Source organism: Cydia fagiglandana, chromosome 6 (assembly GCF_963556715.1).
Source record: "Cydia fagiglandana chromosome 6, ilCydFagi1.1, whole genome shotgun sequence".
Taxonomy (NCBI): Eukaryota; Metazoa; Arthropoda; class Insecta; order Lepidoptera; family Tortricidae; genus Cydia; species Cydia fagiglandana.
This window is the reverse complement of record NC_085937.1, coordinates 5375275-5384081: the sequence shown is the minus strand read 5'-3', so window position 1 is coordinate 5384081 and position 8807 is coordinate 5375275. Positions and strand designations below refer to the sequence as shown.

The following is an 8807-nucleotide window of genomic DNA, read 5'->3' as shown; positions in this document are numbered from 1 at the left end:
ACAGGAAAATCCATAAGAAATATGTAGTCAAGTGTGAGTCGGACTAATTACTTAGTTTTTGATCCGACCCCTAAGGGTTTTTTAAAGGCAAATCACTCGCGTTTCACATATAAGAAATACATTGTCAAAAATGGGGTAATGTACGGAACCCTTGGAACGCGAGTCCGACTCGCACTTGACCGGTTTTTTCATACCTACTTAACATTTTCCTCTGATTACTATGTGTAAAAGCAATATAACAATACAATTTTGCGTTAGCCCCCTTTTATTTTGATTCACCTTTTATTGCTACTTTTAGGCGGTCAATTGACATCTACACTAGATTTGATGTCAACGATGATTTCTCAAGAGTTTTTGTCGGAAATGGCTTCGGAACGAGATACGAGGTAATCGAATATGTTTTTATTATTATATGGTACTAAATAAGCCCGTATTGAAAAATGTAACTAATTATACCTAATACAAGCAAAAAAAAGGTTTTAATTACTTTACTTACTACGTGAATACGAACCTGCCTTGTTAGTCGATGTTAAAGCATCGAGGCGCATTTTATATATGAGAAATTGCTCGTTAGTATGAAGATGCGTACGCATGCGGGAAGGTGAAAGCATGCGTACGCATCTTCATATTAACGAGCAATTTCACATATATAAAATGCGGCTCGATGCCGACAGATGTGATTCCACCCTTAGAGATAGTATTTTTATTTTATTTAGATATTTAATTCAGGCAACAAGGCCCATATTACAAATACCTTACAGACTAACATACATATGTATTTTATAAACTTAAAACTAAACACTATTTAGACGACAAAACGGCGTGGCTCCGTAGTGTCGGCTGCTCTTGTGTCGGATTCGGCAGTTTGCCCCGGAACCTCCGAAACACGACACCTTTCGGCCAGAAGTCGGCGCACTCGATGGTCTCCTGCAGCGGTCGCGGCACGCGCACCACAAAAGAGTTGAAGTGCACGTAGTGGCGCGATCGAAGTTGGAACACCCTCAGCGTGTAGCCGGTCTTCTGGTGTACATACTCCACCACTTCAGCAGCCGTGGCGGTATAGTGCAGGCGCGATACGTACAGCACCTTACTCGGTGTAGCAATCCGCAAGCCAGAATTAGCCGGTTCGGCGGTACCACACTGAGTCTTACGAGGCGCCGTGCGCGCCTTCTTCTTTCTTGATACCAGTGTGAAATCCTCCTCATCCACACTGGCAACAGGGAGCTTCTCCTTGGGAGCCGCTCGATCTTCAGTACCCTTTACAGGTACACTAGCCCGGTTCGATGCGACTTTCGGACCGGCGACGACATCCGCGTAAACACGATGACGTGATTTGGAGGAGGCGGGGTATTATTTGAGTATTCACCGTTAAACCGTTAAACCGGCCTGCGTTCGACACATCATTTTCTATGACGGCTGATCAGTGGTGGTTTCCATAGAAAATGAAGCGCTGCGTGTGTCATCCTTTAACCGCTGACTGGCAACTAGAACTTTTTTCTCGCTTGCATAAAATCTCTCATTGCTGCTTGCTTCTCTTAAGGTGGTTCGCTTTTCATACAAAATTCAATCAAAGCTCATTAAGTAACTACACACTATTAGCACACAAATATTTCCGCATTTATCTTCTTTCGAATATTCGTTTGAGCGAAATTAACAGGAAAACAATGTTTCATACAGAAATCATGCAAAAATCATAGTTAACTTTTCATTAATTTTACGTTATGTGTGTGTCACAAATGTCGTGTACAGATACATTTGCGACGTTGCCATACCATTTCCGACGTTGCCAGGCTGACCACGGCTCGAATTTGGAGTGCCGTCATGTTTAGTGCAATTTTGTTGACACTGATATTTGACAGGTAGTTAATTGACCTAAGCGAGAAGTTCGTCAGCTTAGCTAAGAACTATCATGGCGTGTTATGCAAACAGTCGCTTTTTTGCTTGCAAACGGAAGATTCCCGGTTCGATCCCCAGTCATTGTATGCTGGAACATAACTTTTTGTATTTTTGTTACACCTAAATTTCGTATTGTTTTTTTATTTTTATTTAATTTTTCTTATTATCATAAATCGATTATTAAGTATGGGCTACACGTATTCTTTTATTTTTACAAAGATAATTAGAAATTATACTCTACCTAATCTCTCTGATTTTTACAATCAGGACATCCTCACTACAATAAAAACCGGACAAGTGCGAGTCGGACTCGCGCACGAAGGGTTCCGTGCCATAACCCTTTACGGCCGGGAAAAATATTTTGCAAAAACTAATAAAAAATGCATGTGAACCGTTTGCATTTGTTATAAAATACACGTAAAAAATGATAAAAAAAATCCAACGACCCTTCATCATAAAAAAAATCGCATGCACGAAAGTGACGTTCAGGATTTATCTGTAAATGCACGAACGTGCAAATTCATTTGAATTTGTAAAATGATATGAAAAAAAACGCAACATTTTACACAACAATACACTAGTATAATAATAAGTTAAAGAACTTTACATAATCATCACAGTTCTCTTTAAGAATCAACACCGAAACGAATATAGAATGATTGAAAACAATAATCAACAATTATAAAGTAATCTCAATTCACCTACGCACATCATTTGGAAATCCTTGAAAAAGTTCTCATAAAATGAATATTGATTCATTCACAAGTAAAAAGAAAGTATTTACATGTGTTTAATATAGTTAATAACTAATTCTGGAGCTGTTACATTAACGATTTGATCGAATCTTTTTCTCTCATCTCTTCACAACCCTAATATTGATTGTGCCTGAAAACTTGAACAGTTAGAAGTCGAGGAACATAATTTACTGTCTTTCCACTTAACAAGAACGTTATTTAATCTGTCATCATCAGCCGACTCTCTCCACGTCACATATCATTGTCGTCTTTGAATGTCAAACTCGATCTGTCAGGAATTCGAATCACCATTACTTTACCCGTGCTGCGTCATCTGCTATGTTTGAGTTTTACAGCAAATAATATAGTTATAAAGAATCTATGACGATATAAATTAACTACCTTAGCATATACTTCGAGAAAAGATCGAGTATAGACCAACAGCTGGACCTAACCCCAGTGACATAATATCACAGCCAAACTGCTTTATATGGATGTACCGAATTCAAGCATAAATCCGGCAGAATTATAATCACCATGCTTTTACCCTACTGGACGGGTTTTATACACCACGACCTGACACAGCGAAGCTAGAACATCGTCAGATTCTTGGCTTTCATAGTGAATCCATTCCAAAAGCGAATAAGGGGAATGAAGTCGTCGTGAAATTCTTCAATATTTGATACCTATATCATCCATAACACAAAATTCAAAAAATTTGTCTGGCTCCTAATGGACGTCTTAAAAAATACAAACCTAAGAAACGGAATATATTATAAAATGATCAAACATATGCTATCTATTGTGATTTAAGTTTTTGCGCAAAAGCCGGATACTCACAAACTTGCAAATAGTTATGACAATTGATTCACGGGCTACGGCCGAACCCACAAATTCGTGCACTTATTTTTTACGAGCATGTAGTTTTCCCTAAATAACATATTTTTGCTCTAATTTGTGCTTAATAAACTCATTTAACTCTTTTACTGTAATAATTAAGTATTAAATAGCAACTTTGATACCAAAATTATACGAAATTATGAACTTACGTGTGTCACTACTCACACCAAAATACGCCACCATCTTCACCACTGTCTTGCGACCGACTGATGCTATTGATCTACGGTATTTAGTACTCAAACGCGTCTCTAATATCTGCAGTTTAGATCGGAATAGGTTTGAGCTCGAAAAGACGATTTGCTTGCGGACAGGATTTTTTAAAAGTAGTTTGCAGGATTATATCGAACCGGTCGGAAAGGGATAATGCAAAAAAAAAACAAAAAAAAGCAATAAAAAAACGGTCACCCATCCAAGTACTGACCACTCCCGACGTTGCTTAACTTTGGTCAAAAATCACGTTTGTTGTATGGGAGCCCCATTCAAATCTTTATTTTATTCTGTTTTTAGTATTTGTTGTTATAGCGGCAACAGAAATACATCATCTGTGAAAATTTCAACTGTCTAGCTATTACGGTTCGTGAGATACAGCCTGGTGACAGACGGACGGACGGACGGACGGACGGAGAGCGAAGTCTTAGTAATAGGGTCCCGTTTTACCCTTTGGGTACGGAACCCTAAAAAGAAGTGTATAAAATTTCCTGTGGTTAAAAATAATGGATTTTGTCTATGAATGAAAAACACAATTATTACTATAGTTTGTTTTTTTTAGCATTAGAAATAAGGTAAACAATCTTGACGTGTCTTTTAATTGAAAAACACATTTTAAAAATCAGTTACGGCAAATATGTAACAATTATAAATCTAATACGATCATTTATATTCTTCTGCTTTCATAAGAAATCGTTTTTGATTTTTAAAAAACCTGATAACACTGAGTATGTGGGGGAAGCGCTGCTGACCTAGCGGAAAGCAATTCAGAGGTCGCGGGTTCTAACACTTCTAACCCCGGCTCGTACCAATGATTTTTCGAACTTTTGTACGAAATAGCATTTGATACCTACCTATTTATACACCGATACCTATTTTTCGGTGAAAGAAAACAATGTGAGGAAACCGGACTAATCCAAATAAGTTTACTCTCTGGGTTGGAAGGTCAGGGCAGTCGCTTTCGTAAAAACTAGTGCGCATGCCAATTCTGGGATTAGTTGCCAAGCGGAGATTGAATATCTGGGAGACCGACCAAAGCTTACAAAACATAAAAACTCAAAAATGCGCGTTTTCTCATAGACCTAGCTAAGAGATCAAACCCCTTATAGCAAATTTCATAGAAATCGTTAGAGCCGTTTCTGATACCATCCAAATATATAAATAAATAATTATATATCTAATAATTTCTCGTGTGTGAAATTGTCTACTACAAGGATCACGGAAACACTGTTTGCATGTGTGAGTAATAGTAGGAAAAAGCGTGACAGCAACACTCCGTCGAATTAAAAAGGTGGTTTTTGCACAATGAAGTATTCAATGTTTATTTTAATAGTTCAATATTTATTTAAAGAGTGCGCGAAACATACTTTTAAGTATACAAATACCAAGACCATTTCACAAAAAAATAAAATCTGAAATTTTGCAAAAGTGGTGCCATCTAGCGAGAGTTAAGTTTTGAGTAACCTAGGCGAACCACCTTAAGGTGGCCATTGACGAGCCTTCCAACAGTCCAAATAGCGTGGCTGCAATCCAAAATCGGTCCGTGAATGTCAAAAACGTACAATGTTTAATATTAGGATGCCGTCCATTTGGATGAATCCATTGTAACGGCATCCATTTGGAAGGCTCGTCAGTGGCCTGCTTTAGTAGCAAGCGGTAGAGAAGCTACATAATGCGATATTAAGCGTAGTTAGATAATAATCCTTAGTCTTCTTCTAGTTTTGTATAAGTACTCCTTACATTTATTGTTTCAGGTGGCATGAGGTTCGTTACTGTGTGTCTTTTAAGGGATTCCGTGCAAAATTGCATTTTTTTCATACAAGCTTATAAACAACGATTGTTTTCTTTTCAGATCTGGTGTAAAACAAACAAAACTACATGTCGCAAAGAGACTGGAACTCGCAATAAACCGGTTACAATTTATAAATGGTTGCCATATTTTAATGATTTCGATGCAACTGGTAAGAATAAATATAATAACTACTGTTTAAAATTTTACTTATAAATATATACATATTATAATATGTATATGCCACATAAGTGCTTTGGTGTTATACTGTATAACTTATATGTAAAGTTTAATAAATAAAAATATAAAAGAGATAAAAAATAAAGGTGAAATGGACGCATTATTTTTACCTCGATTGGGACAATTAAAAGGCCCACATTAAATAAAAAAATTAAATAAACTGCAACCTTTCAGGTTACGAAACTATAAAGGGTATACGTTGTGTGAAGTTCACTGAAAAAACCAAGAAAATTGATAAAAATACATTATGGGCCTACAATAACAACTCAAGCGGAATTTGGGTTCCTATCAGGTAAATTTGGATAGTTTTGGTTACGATTAAAACGCTTATACATTATATTAGTAAATAAATATATACTTTTATGGATACCTACCTATATGTGAGGTGTGCAATAAAAGGTATTGTATTAAATACGCGTTGACCTTAAAGGTAACATTCCATTTCTGACCGCAGGTGCACTACTGCGCCGACAAATCGATGTTATTATGAATTTCCATAGTAAAATGAATGACGAGACAATGAATGACAGTAACGTCGCAACAGTAGTGCAGCCGTCGTTGGAAATGGACTGTCACCTTAACTCATATATTATTTCAGATACAAAAAGCGGTCGAATGACACTAAACATGGAACTCTTAAAGATCATGTGATCTACGACTATTTCAACTTTAAAACCATCGTCAATAGAGAAGTGTTCAACGTTTACAAAAAGTGTAAGTTTCAAAATACCTACTACATAATAATGTGCTGTTTATGTAGTGCCACTTCTTCGCGGCATTTGAGCAAAGGGGGCGTTCACTCACATGTGAAGAAACGGTTTAAAACCTACCTATCCTCGTGCCGCCCAATGTACATTAGGATGTACAATCAGTTTCGATGGAATGTCAACCTTAATAAAAAACGAATTAGGCAGCATTTCATTTGTCTTGTAAAATTTTCGAACAAATGAATTTCAACCCAATTGAATATATAATAAGATTCTAATTTCCTTGGCAATAATTTTGTATGGTGGGCGGCACGAGGCTATAGTAAAGCTGTACGGCTACCACTAATTTGACACTGACATATTTGCTACTGAGCGTAACTTACTTTCTATATATCTAGCTCATACTGGCATATAAGTGCGAGCGAGATGTAAGTATAGAAAGTCAGAGGTTAGCGAATATGTCAGGTTGACATTGATAAGGTCTTGACACAGTCGTGGTTAGATTATGCATCATGTAAGAATGGTAAACTGAAAAGGTAGGTATAATACGTAGACATATTTGATATTACATATTATATGTAATATAAATTAAGAACGGGTCACTCACGTATTTTAAGTCGAATAATTCTCATATATAGATGGTCAAGCAAATCTTGTCAGTAGAAAAAGGCGCGAAATTCAAATTTTCTATGGGACGCTATCCCTTCGCGCCTACATTTTTCAAATTTGCCGCCTTTTTCTACTGACAAGATCTGCTTGACCAAGTTTATTTAATAAGTCTGTGTCTCACGGAGGTGGTTCGCTTTTCATACAAAATTCAATCAAAGCTCATTAAGTAACTACACACTATTAGTACATAAATATTTCCGCATTTATCTTCTTTCAAATATTCGTTTGCGCGAAATTAACAGGAAAACAATGTTTCATACAGAAATCATGCATAAATCATAGTTAACTTTTCATCAATTTTACGTATGTGTGGGTCACAAATGTCGTGTACAGATACATTTGCGACGTTGCCATACCATTTCCGACGTTGCCGGGCTGACCACGGCTCGAATTTGGAGTGCCGTCATGTTTAGTGCAATTTTGTTGACACTGATATTTGACAGGTAGTTAATTGACCTAAGCGAGAATAAGTACCCGAAGTTCGCCAGCTTAGCTAAGAACTATCATGGCGTGTTATGCAAACAGTCGCTTTTTTGCTTGCAAACGGAAGATTCCCGGTTCGATCCCCAGTCATTGTATGCTGGAACATAACTTTTTGTATTTTTGTTACACCTAAATTTCGTATTGTTTTTTTATTTTTATTTATTTTTTCTTATTATCATAAATCGATTGATTAAGTATGGGCTACACGTATTCTTTTATTTTTACAAAGATAATTAGAAATTATACTCTACCTAATCTCTCTGATTTTTACAATCAGGACATCCTCACTGCAATAAAAAAGAAGTGTATAAAATTTCCTGTGGTTAAAAATAATGGATTTTGTCTATGAATGAAAAACACAATTATTACTATAGTTTGTTTTTTTTAGCATTAGAAATAAGGTAAACAATCTTGACGTGTCTTTTAATTGAAAAACACATTTTAAAAATAAGTTACGGCAAATATGTAACAATTATAAATCTAATACCATCATTTATATTCTTCTGCTTTCATAAGTAATCGTTTCTGATTTTTAAAAAGCGTTTTTGAATTAAAAGACATGTCAAGATCGCTTACCTTCTTGCAAGTTCTTTCTAATGCTAAAAAAACGAACTATAGTTACAACCAGATAAGTAAATTATAACTTGATTATAACTTTATTAGAATCCATATTGTTGCAAATGTTGCATCATCTTTCTTTCTATTACATTAGAGATTTTTTCCTATCATGATGCATGATATTATACAATTTCTTTTAGGTTTCAGGTACGGATAACAAATATGAAAAAACCGGGCAAGTGCGAGTCGGACTCGCGCACAAAGGGTTCCGTACCATAAAGCAAAAAAAAACCAAAAAAAATGCAAAAAGAAAACGGTCACCCATCCAAGTACTGACCACGCCCGACGTTGCTTAACTTTGGTCAAAAATCACGTTTGCTGTATGGGAGCCCCACTTAAATCTTTATTTTATTCTGTTTTTAGTATTTGTTGTTATAGCGGCAACTGAAATACGTCATATGTGAAAATTTCAACTGTCTAGCTATCACGGTTCGTGAGATACAGCCTGGTGACAGACAGACGGACAGACGGACGGACGGACGGATGGATGGACGGACCGACAGCGAAGTCTTAGTAATAGGGTCTCGTTTTACCCTTTGGGTACGGAACCCTAAAAAATGTACT

The 8807-nt window shown here is 36.4% G+C and overlaps 1 long non-coding RNA gene across 1 annotated transcript; it reads left to right on the top strand.

Annotated features, from left to right (window-relative positions):
* The first annotated feature begins 372 nt into the window (after positions 1 to 372).
* Positions 373 to 6474, top strand: LOC134665562 (uncharacterized). Its single transcript, XR_010098382.1, has 4 exons — positions 373 to 386; positions 5590 to 5698; positions 5941 to 6058; positions 6365 to 6474. It is a non-coding gene; the product is annotated as an uncharacterized LOC134665562 (long non-coding RNA).
* Positions 6475 to 8807: the final 2333 nt, after the last annotated feature.